We start from the raw sequence: 15,167 nt of genomic DNA, 5'->3' as shown, positions 1-15,167 counted from the left end.
TGAATCAATATTCTTGTTATCCTCTAACTTGTAATATCTTTCATTCTCCTTCCTCTTCATTTTTGTACTTCTTTGTAATATATGTTGTTCATATTGTACAATCACCTAAGGCCTATATTCTTTATATATATATTCCACCTTTATACCTTTTCAATCCATCATTTATTGACTTTTCATTTGTCAAAGTGTTATTAGTAGTTTAAGTCAGTGATAGTTTTTTTTTTATAAGAAGTCTAGCTTATAATCCCTATCGCATTAGTTGAGCTATGTTTATCGCTTAATCAACACCAGTCGCCACACACCTGAAAGGGCAAGTAACAAGGATAGGGCTAAGACGCGCAAAGGTGGAGTTTGGTGACAAGCTCCACTCCACTCTTTCTATGACCCAATAAGTTAGTTGGTCTCATTACTAAAAAAAACATCAATCTTATTAATTCCTTGTGGTAAATACCTAAGTACACTACTCTACTCCTTACCCCAAATGTCTTGAAGTGAATGTTTGGGGTATTAGATTTAGTTATGAACTATGGAGTTAATATATTGATGTTAGAAAGTGCTTACATTTTGTACATAGTTGCAAAATGGATCTTGTTGACTAGAAAATTTTAAGACCAATCACAAATTATCACATCATATATTAAATTAATGATGAAAAGTACAAATAATTGAATTTGGGATAAATTAAAAAATTGATATGTTTTCCAAATTAAATTGAAAATATAAATTTGTTAATTCTGATAATGTCACATGTTTTCATCATAATCGTTGGATCAAGTTAATTATTTTGGTTCAATTAAATATTATTTACTTGGGCTAAGTTCAATTGAGAAGAAAAAAAAAAAACAACCAGACTTAAGCCTATAAAGTCCATCAGTAAACTCTATAAATAGAGTTCTCATTTGTATGAGTTGAAATTTTTTTACTCTAGAAGGTCTAAAAAGAATTCTCCCAAACTCATTTTAAGATACAAACTTTCTTTCAAAACTCCAACTTCAAGAACATCATGTGTTCTGCTTCCTCCAAATGAAGCGTAGACGTTCAACCGAGAGAGAATCGAATGATCAAATTCTAGAAATCGAACCACAACGCATCAAATCAACAAAACTACAACATCAACTTAAATTCAACTCCACAAATCAAACTTTTTCGAAAATCTCGTGCGAACAAATCTGTTTAAAGAAATGTGCAAATCCTAATAATAACCAATATCGGACTTCCGAAATCAATGACACAAACATTCTTTAGCGTTCAAAATATTTAAGTTTTTTAGATTTGATATTTACTCCAATTTAGTTCCTATGTTTGAAGATGAATTCTTTGAACTTAGAATTTTCACTAAATACTAACTTTCAATCTTCAGTATTAATGTATAATAATCAGTTTAAAAGAACTAAACCAACCACAAATAATTAAGTTTTAGTATTATTTCCATTGTAGTTGAAATCTATTTTAAAAAAATCAATTCATAGTTATATTAAAGTAAAGTGAGTAGTTAAAGTTAAAAGTATAAATGTTCTGACATACATATACAATTTTAGGAAACTCAAACAGAAAAGGAAAATCGTTACAATCTCAAATAAAAAACTAAAATTAGAAAAAAGGAAAAAGTAGTTTTGCCTACATTTAAACCAAAATAGAAAGATGGAAGAAAAAGGAAGTGTGAAGGAGAAAAAGAAGTAAAATTGATTGCAGTAAAGAAGAAATTCATAAAGTATTTTGAAGAATAAAAGATAAAAAAATGAACAATGCACGTGTGGCTGTGAAAGGGCAAAAGCTAGTGGTTGGCTGACTCTTTCCAATGCTAAAACAACACTTTTCTCCAAATTCATTCACTCTTAAATTAAATATTAATCATCATCATCATCATCATCATTTTAATTTTAATAACTCAATCAAAAAACATTCATTCAATCCATTCCATTAATAATCTTCATCAATAATTCCTCTTCAATATTCCAATTCAATTCCCTTTCCCCCCTTTCATTCAAACCCTAATTTTCAACTACATCAATAATTTCATATCGCAAAGAGAAACACAGAGATAGAGAAGAGAAATTTTCAACATTACAATCAATTTCTTTCTTCTTCTTCATTAATTGCTTCTAGCAACGCATCTGCAATTCCAATTTCTTCTTCTTCTTCTTCTTCAACTTTATGTACGCTTTCTTCTTCCTCTACTCTCACTTCCCTCTCTGCTTTCTTTTGATTCCTCTCCATTTCCGGTGCGATTGAGTTGAACGATCCAAATTTCGGAGTGATCTCTGCTGAGAATCCGCAGAATTTCGTGTCGAAGGTGAAGGCAAAGCTGGAGTTGGAGGCGGACGTCAATTCGTCAAGATTCTCCAAAGCCGTTGGACAGTGCTTTCGGCGTTTAGGTTCTCGAATCAAATCCGGATCCTCCAGGACGGCAACGGCTGGTGGTGATAGGGGAGGGTCGACAGGATCTGGATCGACGGCGGCGGGGGAGAAAGAGGAGCGGGAGAGTGGTGAAAGTGATAGATTTTGGGCTAAATTTTCGCGAGTTTGAGGCTCTGCCATTTTTTCTCTGTGCAGAGATGCAAATTCCTTTTTTCTTTTTCTTTTTCTTTTTTTAATTTTAGATTTAGAAGACTATTTAAGCATCTTTGGATTGAAATTACGGAGATGCCCTCAATTGTACCTTCATATTTCATGTGAACTTAACCTTTAGTGGTCCCGTTGTTTTGGCAGTAGCGGGAATTGTCCACGTGTCACTCAATTGCATTTTAGTTGGTGATTTTTTTTGTAAAACTTTTATTATCTAATAAGTTACTCAAATACAATAATATATTGTTTTAAATCTTAATTTCTTTCCTAAACTTTCCATCTTCTTCTATTTTTGTCTATAAAATATTTTGTTTTACTCTCTAATCTATTTCATTAACTTCTCAATGGGGTGATTTCTAAATTTTGTTTATATCTAATTTTGTAGAGTTTATTTTATATATGAGTATTGAAAAAGAAATTTTAAGACTAATCACAAATTAGCATATCATTTACTAAATTAATAATGAAAATGTAAATAATTGAATTTATGACTAATTAAAAAATTGATATGTGTCCCAAATTAAAATTGAGGATATAAATTGGTCAATTCTAATGATGCGACATGTTTTACGATTGAATCAAGTTAATTGTTTTGGTCCAATTGAATATTTTTACTTTGGCTAAGTTCAATTGAGCCAAAAAAAAATGAGCTTAATTTTAACTCAAAAGCTATATATGACCCAAATTCATATGGTTGGGCTCATGGGTTTGGTCCATGGACCAACCACGCTCAAGCCCACCAGAGAACTCTATAAATAGAGAATTTCTACTTAAAATTTTTTTTTGACTCTAGATGGTCTAGAGATAATTCTCTCAAGAGCTAGAAGACTCAATAACTCCTGAAGTAGACTACCCTCAAAGATTGAAGCTTCTTTAAAGATACAAGCTTTCTTCCAAGACTCCAACTTCAATAACATCACGTGTTTCGTTTTCTCAAATCAAGTGTAGGCGTTCAACCAACTTCAAGAACATCACGCGCTTCGCTTCCTCAAATCAAGCGTAGACGTTCAATCAACTTCAAGAACATTACGTGCTCTGTTTCCTCAAATCAAGAGTAAACGTTCAACCGAGAGAGAATCAGGGGATCAAATTCTAGATATCGAACCACATCGAATTAAATCAACAAAAATACAACATCAACTCAAGTTCAACTCAACAAATCAAATTTCTTCGAAAATCCCATGTGAACAAATTGACACATCTAGTGGGACATCTCTACCTCTCATCTCTCTCTCGTCATCTAAATCTACAAGTAAACTAATGGCACCAAAGAAAGTTGCATCCAAAACTTCTGTTGTAAGTGATGCCTACAAGGGACCCATCATCAGCCGTCCTTCTAAGGGGATCATCCAAGAGCAGGATCAAGGTTATGTCATCGCGCAGAGCATCTTTAAGCAATTGATAGAGTCTCTTGAGGATGGAATTGTCATTAAGAAAAATCCTCAATATGATAGATTTTGGGCTAAATTTTCGCGAGTTTGAGGCTCTGCCATTTTTTCTCTGTGCAGAGATGCAAATTCCTTTTTTCTTTTTCTTTTTCTTTTTTTAATTTTAGATTTAGAAGACTATTTAAGCATCTTTGGATTGAAATTACGGAGATGCCCTCAATTGTACCTTCATATTTCATGTGAACTTAACCTTTAGTGGTCCCGTTGTTTTGGCAGTAGCGGGAATTGTCCACGTGTCACTAAACTGCATTTTAGTTTTATTTATTTTTTATTTTATTATTATACCCTCACCCTCAGCCCTCAATCATTCAAAGGTTAAAAGCCACTTTTTCTAATCAACGTAAGTTACATTTTAGTTGGTGATTTTTTTTGTAAAACTTTTATTATCTAATAAGTTACTCAAATACAATAATATATTGTTTTAAATCTTAATTTCTTTCCTAAACTTTCCATCTTCTTCTATTTTTGTCTATAAAATATTTTGTTTTACTCTCTAATCTATTTCATTAACTTCTCAATGGGGTGATTTCTAAATTTTGTTTATATCTAATTTTGTAGAGTTTATTTTATATATGAGTATTGAAAAAGAAATTTTAAGACTAATCACAAATTAGCATATCATTTACTAAATTAATAATGAAAATGTAAATAATTGAATTTATGACTAATTAAAAAATTGATATGTGTCCCAAATTAAAATTGAGGATATAAATTGGTCAATTCTAATGATGCGACATGTTTTACGATTGAATCAAGTTAATTGTTTTGGTCCAATTGAATATTTTTACTTTGGCTAAGTTCAATTGAGCCAAAAAAAAATGAGCTTAATTTTAACTCAAAAGCTATATATGACCCAAATTCATATGGTTGGGCTCATGGGTTTGGTCCATGGACCAACCACGCTCAAGCCCACCAGAGAACTCTATAAATAGAGAATTTCTACTTAAAATTTTTTTTTGACTCTAGATGGTCTAGAGATAATTCTCTCAAGAGCTAGAAGACTCAATAACTCCTGAAGTAGACTACCCTCAAAGATTGAAGCTTCTTTAAAGATACAAGCTTTCTTCCAAGACTCCAACTTCAATAACATCACGTGTTTCGTTTTCTCAAATCAAGTGTAGGCGTTCAACCAACTTCAAGAACATCACGCGCTTCGCTTCCTCAAATCAAGCGTAGACGTTCAATCAACTTCAAGAACATTACGTGCTCTGTTTCCTCAAATCAAGAGTAAACGTTCAACCGAGAGAGAATCAGGGGATCAAATTCTAGATATCGAACCACATCGAATTAAATCAACAAAAATACAACATCAACTCAAGTTCAACTCAACAAATCAAATTTCTTCGAAAATCCCATGTGAACAAATTGACACATCTAGTGGGACATCTCTACCTCTCATCTCTCTCTCGTCATCTAAATCTACAAGTAAACTAATGGCACCAAAGAAAGTTGCATCCAAAACTTCTGTTGTAAGTGATGCCTACAAGGGACCCATCATCAGCCGTCCTTCTAAGGGGATCATCCAAGAGCAGGATCAAGGTTATGTCATCGCGCAGAGCATCTTTAAGCAATTGATAGAGTCTCTTGAGGATGGAATTGTCATTAAGAAAAATCCTCAATATGATAGATTTTGGGCTAAATTTTCGCGAGTTTGAGGCTCTGCCATTTTTTCTCTGTGCAGAGATGCAAATTCCTTTTTTCTTTTTCTTTTTCTTTTTTTAATTTTAGATTTAGAAGACTATTTAAGCATCTTTGGATTGAAATTACGGAGATGCCCTCAATTGTACCTTCATATTTCATGTGAACTTAACCTTTAGTGGTCCCGTTGTTTTGGCAGTAGCGGGAATTGTCCACGTGTCACTCAACTGCATTTTAGTTTTATTTATTTTTTTTATTTTATTATTATACCCTCACCCTCAGCCCTCAATCATTCAAAGGTTAAAAGCCACTTTTTCTAATCAACGTAAGTTACATTTTAGTTGGTGATTTTTTTTGTAAAACTTTTATTATCTAATAAGTTACTCAAATACAATAATATATTGTTTTAAATCTTAATTTCTTTCCTAAACTTTCCATCTTCTTCTATTTTTGTCTATAAAATATTTTGTTTTACTCTCTAATCTATTTCATTAATTTCTCAATGAGGTGATTTCTAAATTTTGTTTCTATGTAATTTTGTAGAGTTTATTTTATATATGAGTGTTGAAAAGGAAATATTAAGACCAATCACAAATTAGCATATCATTTACTAAATTAATAATGAAAATGCAATAATTGAATTTATGACTAATTAAAAAATTTGATATGTGTTCCAAATTAAAATTGAGGATATAAATTGGTCAATTTTAACGATGTCACATGTTTTCATTATGATCGTTGAATCAAATTAATTGTTTTGGTCCAATTAAATATTTTCATTTTGGCTAAGTTCAATTGAGCAAAAAAAAATGAGCTTAATTTTAACTCAAAAGCTATATATGACCCAAATTCATATGGTTGGGCTCATAGGTTTGGTCCATAGACCAATCAGGCTCAAGCCCACCAGAGAACTCTATAAATAGAGAAGTTCTACTCATTTGTAAGGGTGAATTTTTTTTCTTTTTTTGACTCTAGAAGGTCTAGAGATAATTCTCCCAAGAGCTAGAAGACTCAATTGCAAATCAAGAGTAAATGTTCAACCGAGAGAGAATCAGATGATTAAATTCTAGAGATCGAACCACATCGAATCAAATCAACAAAAATACAACATCAACTCAAGTTCAACTCCACAAATCAAATTTCTTCGAAAATCCCATGTGAACAAATTGACACATCCAGTGGGACATCTCTACCTCTCATCTCTCTCTCGTCATCTAAATCTACAAGTAAACTAATGGCACCAAAGAAAGTTGCATCCAAAACTTCTATTGTAAGTGATGCCTACAAGGGACCCATCATCAGTCGTCCTTCTAAGGGGATCATCCAAGAGCAGGATCAAGGTTATGTCATCGCGCAGAGCATCCTTAAGCAATTGATAGAGTCTCTTAAGGATGGAATTGTCATTAAGAAAAATCCTCAATATGATGTCTCTGATTCTGCCTCTAGCAAGTCAAAGAGAGAAGCACACCCTAATGTGATGTTTGTCATGATGGCTGATGTAACGGTCGAGGTTGTCATGATGGAGATGGAGAGAGAAATTAATCTTCTGATGAAGGTTGTTGATAAACGAGACCACGAAATCGCAGCTTTAAGAGAGAAAATGCACACTCGTGAAACGTTGAATTGAGTCAAACTCCTGTTGTCAAAGTTGGTGACAAAGGGAAGAATGTGGTGCAAGAAAATCAACCACAACAACAATTAGCTTATGTGATTTCTCTCTCAATTTAGCAATTATAAGATATGATTACGAACTCCATCAGAGCTCAGTATGGAGGTCATCCCAAATTTCTTTCATGTACTCTAAGCCGTACACCAAAAGAATTGACAACTTGAGAATGTCACTTGGGTACAAGCATATAAAATTCCAATAATTCGATGAAAATGGCAACCTAAAACAACACATCATCCCTTTCGTCGAAACATGCAAGAAGGCAGGATCAAGAGGAGATCAACTAGTCATATAGTTCTTTCGGAGGTTGAAAGGAAATGCTTTTGAGTGGTATAATGATCTAGAGCCAGAAGTCATTGACCGCTGGAAATAACTGGAAAAGGAGTTCCTCAACTACTTCTATAGCACCAAACGCACTGTAAGCATGATAAAGCTTACAAACACGAGACAACTAAAGGGAGAGTTAGTCATTGACTACATAAACTGATGGGCTTTAAGCTTGGATTGCAAAAACAAGCTCACAGAACTATCAATAGTGGAATGTGCACCCAAGGCATGCACTAGGAACTTCTCTATATTTTATAGGAAAAAAACTCCGTACATTTGAAGAATTAGTGATTTGCGCCTATGACATGGAGTCGAGCATCTTTAATAAGGGAACTAAAGTTTTCTTAATCTATGAAGTAAAAAAGGGAAAGAATGAAATCAATGACAATAGAAAGATTGCAAATAGTGTCATTAATGAGTTTATTTCACGAGTCTCCATTGAAGTCTTTCTCCAGAAGAAAAGAAACAAATTGAAAGAAAGCATGATGGCAAAGTGAAGCATCATCCAACTCTTAAAGAAAGATAGAAATTTTTCTATCCATTTTCAAACTTTTATGTTGCAGACATGTTAGAGCAGCTGTGAGACAAACAACTTATTCAACTGTCAGAATGCAAATGACCAAAAAAAGCAAGAAAAGTAGATGATCCTAACTACTATAAGTACCATCAAGTCATTAGTCATCCTGTTGGAAAGCGTTTCTTGTTGAAGGAGCTGATTCTAAAGTTGGCTTGTGAAAAGAAGATCGAGTTGTATATGGATGAAGTAGCTCAGACGAATCATGTTGCAATCGAGATGACTTCAAGTGTTCCACCATCAACATATAACTTTATGATCAAAGGAAAAGCTTGATTCGATTTGGGACTTTTGAACTTATAGTTGTTCAGTTTCAACAAAGGACCATGACGACAAACTCTCAAAACAAAGAAAAGCATGTTGAAGATTATGGCAAAGGATGAACAATCGTAACTCGTAAAAAAGGGAGATAACCAAACTCCATTCAAACGAATTGCACTTCCATCAGAAGCATGGAAAATGAAGCAACTCTTATAAATAGAATGAGAAAAGAAACAAGATGAGGAAAGGACGAGGACTTCTTTCGACCTCGACGGACTATAACTTTGACAAAATTCCTCCCAAGAAACTTCCTTGATGATCATCTAGAGGAAGTATTGCAAGTAACTGCATGTCATGCTACCAGCAGAGCAGAAGTCCACAACCATTATGCATATTATGAAGAAGTTGACAATCCAAATGAAATTAAGCAAAGGACTTCTGTCTTTGATCGTTTCAAGCCTCCAACTACTCGATCTTTCAAAGATTGTTATGGTCACGAAAAAAAAAAAAAGAAAATCAATGTCCAATGTCTACCACTCGAACTTCAGCTTTCAAAATGCTAAGTATCTTCACATTGAAGAAAGATCTACCTTCTTCAACATCTGCTTATGAAGAGATGAAAACTTTGATTCTTTGACAGCCTGCTTCAACATCTACTACTAAAAACATAAAAAAAAGATGAAAACTTTGAAGATAAAACTACTTCATGAAGAAAACAAGGACGAGAAGATTCACAGTCATGTCCATCACACATGAAGAGAAAGTTGTATGTTGACATAAATATATAAGGTTCTTTGATGGTTAAGCCAAGACTTATTATATTCACCAATTCTACAAATGAAAAAGGTTAACAAATTCCTAATGAAAATATGAGTTGTTAAATATTCAAAGCTCCTTATCCCAAAAGCCTAAACTACATGGTTCTCCTAGCCCACAAGAGCTTAAAATGTGAATGAAAAAAAAAAATCATCGGTTGAACTACATTATGACTTGATTCCTATATTATAAAGGGTATGTAGACAGCTTAAGAAAAACCTAAAGTCCAGTTTAGAAAAAAAAAAAAAAGTTGAACTACTTTATGACTTGATCCTATTCTTGAAAGAATGTTCACCTCTATGAGAAAATTATAACAAATTGAGAGCAAATCTCCAAATTCAAGATGTTAATCCCTAGTAATAAGGTGATGCTATAAAGTTGGTAATCTCATCCATTGCAGATTGTAACCTCGGTTATGAAATCTCATCTCAAGTACTTGAAACCCGTGTTGTTTCACTTGAAGAGATGAGATGGTTAAAATACAATAGCCATGGCCAACCAACAAGTTTGATCACTCCAAAATCACAACCATCTAAAGCTTATACTGAAGCATAATGCTCAAATCTGGCTAAGGCTTTGTCGAATTGGGAGAAGTCTGATGTACACCATTCGCACCCAAAAACACCATCAATTCCCAAAAAAAAAAAAAAAAAAATCCTTCTCCTATCGACAAACCCCATTAGCAACATCCAACACTGCAAAAAGTACAAAAGAAATATAAGTTTCAAAATTTTTAAAATAGTTCAGTGACACCCTCGAAAGCAACCTTGCCAAATTAGACCTGTGTTCTCAAGTTTATAGCCAAGAGTACAAGATGAGACACCAATGAATCAGTGGTACAATTCAAGGTTTACTGGAATGCATGGCCTGCTTTGCCTCCATGAAGGTGATCATAGATCTCCTGAACATGGAAGTCATTCTCCATAGCCAACCAGACATGGACATAACCTATGATGAGACATTGTACAAAACCTTATTGGAACAAAGCAATTTGTCAAGGTTGTCAGGTTTGTATATGGATGCAAGTTGGAATCCTTTCGAACCGTACAGATCTTGGATGAATATTTATGAGATACGAGGAAATGTCACTGTGAAAGACAACAACAAGAAGGATACAGGTCAAGAAGATGTACACTACTTTATGTGAGGCTATATACAAGTTTAGTGCATGCAAAAAAAAAAAAAAAATTCAAGCTCAAAGGCTTCATCGATGAAGATACAGCTCTGCTTCTACTTCTTCAAGAAGATGAGAACGATGCAACTTTACTTTTGCCCCTCCAAGATGAAGATGTTGTAGTTTTGTCCCTTTATAATGACGATGAAGCAAAACCAAGATGTCTGATCGTTCCTATTAGGAAGGTGGATCTGACAGCAAATGCCCAATTGTCCTCTAGTAGAAGTTGGATCGCTCACGACAGAAAAACCTTGCAAACGATTGCAAAAAATAAAAGAAGAAGAAGATTTTACCTTTAGTGGAAGTTGGATCGCTAATGGTGAATTAGAACTAAGATTGCCTGATCGTTCCTATTAGAGAGGTGGATGTAATGGCAAATGTCTGATCATCCCTAGTAGAAGTTGGATCAGTGGCAACGAAGCATAATCAAGATGCTTAGTTGTTCCTACTAGGAATGTGGATTTGACAGAAAATGCCCGATCTTCCTCTAGTAGAAGTTGGATTGTTGATGGCAAAGAAGAACCAAGATGCTCGATCACCCCTACTAGGAAAGTGAATATGACAACAAATGTCTGATCGTCTCCTAGTAGAAGTTGGATCAGGGCAGAGTCACTCTTGTAACAATTTAGAAAAAGCAAAAAAAAATCTTACCTTTAATTCCTATAAAGAAAAAGGTACAAAATTAAAAAAAAAAAAAAGTAAAAGAAGAACAAGAAGACAAAAAGAGAGAGAAAGAGAGAATATTAGTTTTTTTTCCATATCTTTCTTTTGCTTGATCACGAATGAATGATCAAATTGTGAATCTATTTATAAAACCAACAAATCTAATTCCTAAAAGGATTATAAATGATATTTAGCTATTTTTATATAACAAATCCAATTTCTATCAGGATTATGAATGATATTTAATTTTTTTTAATAATAAAAGGATTATGAATGATATTTAATTTTTTTTAATAATAAAGAAAAGGTCATTCAATTATATTATTTTCTAAAATAATAATAATAATATTTTTTGGAATAAATCCTGAATTTCATTTTTGAGATAATTAAAATATTATAATATTTCAAAATTTTAGATTTTAGATTTTATTACCAATTTTAAAATTAAAATTTGGGTCTAAAATCCAAGTCATATTAACTTGTATATATGGCCTCCTTTTTAATCTCAAATTTAAATTGGAGCCATAAATCCAACTTTACCCCAAGATTGTTTCAAATTAAAAATTGGTCATTCTAAATTCTTATGCATCCTCAAGACAAATTAAGGTATGACAGAAACCTCATTCTTATTTCAAATTAAAATTTGGCTATGTTCCAAATTTTATTTCAAAAAAATCAAATTTAAATTTTTATTCTCAAATCAAATTGAATTGTGAATAAAACCTTGAACTTTTCTCAAATTAAATAAAGTTTGGTTATATTTCAACCCTTATTTCAAATTTAAATCAAACTCACGTACTAAATTCATAATTTGATTAATTTTATATGTTGAATTGATAAAAAAAAATGCTCGTACTTTGAATTCAAATTTATCTTTTTCGATATTCATTCACCCACATACATGCATAAATCTCTCAAAAAGGGGGCATTTGTTGAAAAGGAAATTATGAGGTCAATCACAAATTGTCACATCATTTACTAAATTAATGATGAAAACACAAATAATTGAATTTAGGACTAATTAAAAAAATTGATATGTGTTCCAAATTAAAATTAAACACATAAATGGGCCAATTTTGATAATGTCACATGTTTTCATTATGACCGTTGGATCAAGTTAATTGTTTTGGTCCAATTAAATATTATTCACTTGTGCTAAGTTCAATTGAGCCAAAAAATGAGATTAATTTAACTCAAAATTAAATATGATCCAAATTCATGTGGTTGAGTCCATGGGTTTAGTTTATGGATCAACCAGGCTCAAGTCCACCAAAAAACCCTATAAATAGAGAAATTTTTCCTCATTTTCAAGGGTGAATTTCTTTTTTTACTCCCTAAGGTATAAGGTGAATCCTCGGAAGGAATAGTCGACCAACAAGAGAAAAGATATTATATAAATAATTAGTGTGCAACTGACACTATGTTCCTAAATAGTTTCCCTAACAAGTAGTCGTACTAATGAAAAAGAAGAACAACAATAATAACTTCATCTTACCACAATAATACTAATAATAATAATAACAACAATAACTCCATCTTATCGCGATAAAACTTAAACTTCTTTTATCACAATCCTAGAACGTGAATATTTGGCAAATTTCATATTCAAAACGGTCCAAAAAATATTTTCATCGAATTTTCACTTCATTCCAAATCATCCTAAAAAAATTCATCTATTTTATGAATATATTTTGGTGGAAACCGATTCCATTGAAATCACTCACACCAAAAATAAAGAAGACTATACTAAAATAGCTTTTTCAAAAATCAAGGTATTGACACAAACCAAATTGAATCAAAGTATTTTTATTGAAAAAAGATTTTCACATCAATTTCTTCCTCAAAACTATTCCAAATTACCAAAAAGCTTGGTACAATGTATTTTGGCTAAATAATTTTAATAATTTCTGGTTCATTATGTTTGACAAAACTTGTATTCAAAATTTTCCATTATGATTTAATGATTGGTGAGATATTTTTGGCCTAAATGAGGCTATTCTACCCTATTCAATTTTAGAATGTTTCAAGTTCTTCTCCAACAATATTTTTGCAAATGCTTTTGATCAAACTCTATGTTTTTTAAACTATTTTCATGTCGCTTGGATTTTCCGTTGGAATTATTCCATCACATAAAGCAATGGTATCTCCCACCTTTTATGCACATATCGCATTAAATGGTGGAAAAAAAAATTAAACACAGTAGTTACCTCAAAGAATGTAGTCAAAAAATGGTTTTCCACATATACTCATAACATGAAGCCAAATTCGAAGGAAAAAAAAACAATTTTTAGCCTAGAAAGCAAAGTTAATTGATGTCATGACTCAAGTTACAAGTGAAGAAGAACTCAATATTATTATTCAACATATTTCATTTCCATTTGCCACGAGTCAAGAAAAAATCACTTCTAATGTTCATGATCAAGAAGAAGATCAAGATGAATTTGCCAATTTCTTCAATCATATCCATACACAGACAAAACCAGTCGATCAAGACAAAATCTGAATACAAAATTCAAATCCCTATGAAAAGATAATTTTACGTTAAAGTATGTGTCATGTCTTGTACAAAAATAATAAACGTGTCACATCTTGTACAAAAATAATAAACGTGTCATGTCTTGTACAAAAATAATAAACGTGTCATGTAATTTTGTTTTCAAAGTATGTGTCCTACGTGTCCTGTAAAATAGAGATGTGTCTTGTAAAAGTGTAAACGTGTCATGTAAAATAAAGTGCATAATCAACTTCGAACACCTATCATGTGTACAAAATGGAGTCTAACAGAATTAGGAAGAACATCTTTGGAAGAGCTTGTACCGTGATATTTGAATAAAAGTTCTAAAATTCTCCGTATATATTATGTTGTTCTAATCTTCTACATATTTGGATGTAAGTGTTTAATTTTCCAACATCCACTTTACAAATTTCTTAATAATTGAATATCATTTGTTATTATTATTTTCATACCCTCTTTTTCATAACAAAATATTATTCTATATTTCTCTTTTTCATAACAAATATTTAACTATTTATTTCAAACCCTATTTTTCATAACACTATTTATTTCACACCCTCTTCTCCATGACTCTACATTATCCTTTCTACGTTACCCTTTTGTGTCAATTCATGCAAATCCCTCACATATGCCACCTTTTTATTATTAATTACAAGTTAGTATGTCACATGCTTACATCTCTCTATTCTTTGTCACCTCATGTTTTCTCAATACACTTCACACTATCCCATCATGCATGCATCCATACAATAGTTATATATATATTTATAATTTTTTCTTTTTGTTATTTCAACGTTATCACTACTATCACTATGTAGTTCGAGTACCAAATAAAAGTCAATATATCAACCATAGAAGTGATAAAATGAAGAAATATATTAGTAATAGACATTCATCATGATCAGTTATTGATAGACTTTTATCACTCTAACAAACAATAATAATAGATATTTATCTATGATTTTATTTCTAAACTTGATAGTTAATAATAAAAGGATTATATGTCCAATTCTAAAATCAAATGATATCAATCAGTCAGTCTATTAGGTTTCATTTATAAACTTTGGTTTGTAATTCAATAAACATTGACAGTATTAAAAGTCCACTTTTTTTATTATTATTTTTATAGAAAAGTGATTGAAGATTTTAATTTATTTATACACTAACAAATAAAAGTAATAAAAGATAGGATATGCCTATTTCTAGTAGTTTTGTGTTTATACCCTAACATTTAATTTTGTGATTTTAGTAGTTTTGTTATCCGAAATATAAATAATTTGTCACTTTTTTCTATTATCGAAAAAACTCGTATGTGATACTTGAATAAATAAATAACTAAATATTTAGGGAAAGTAAACTATACATAAATTAATATAAATCTGTAAAGAATTGAATACTTGAATACTTAGATTTTATGCTATTTCTTTTTTACCATTTTTGTGTATTTCCATGTTAATTTGCTTTTTTCTTTTTAATTCATTCTTTAGATACGAAATTGGAAAAATTAGGATTGGATG

Source organism: Cucumis sativus, chromosome 4, assembly GCF_000004075.3.
Source record: "Cucumis sativus cultivar 9930 chromosome 4, Cucumber_9930_V3, whole genome shotgun sequence".
Lineage (NCBI taxonomy): Eukaryota > Viridiplantae > Streptophyta > Magnoliopsida > Cucurbitales > Cucurbitaceae > Cucumis > Cucumis sativus.
This window is presented reverse-complemented; position numbering follows the sequence as displayed.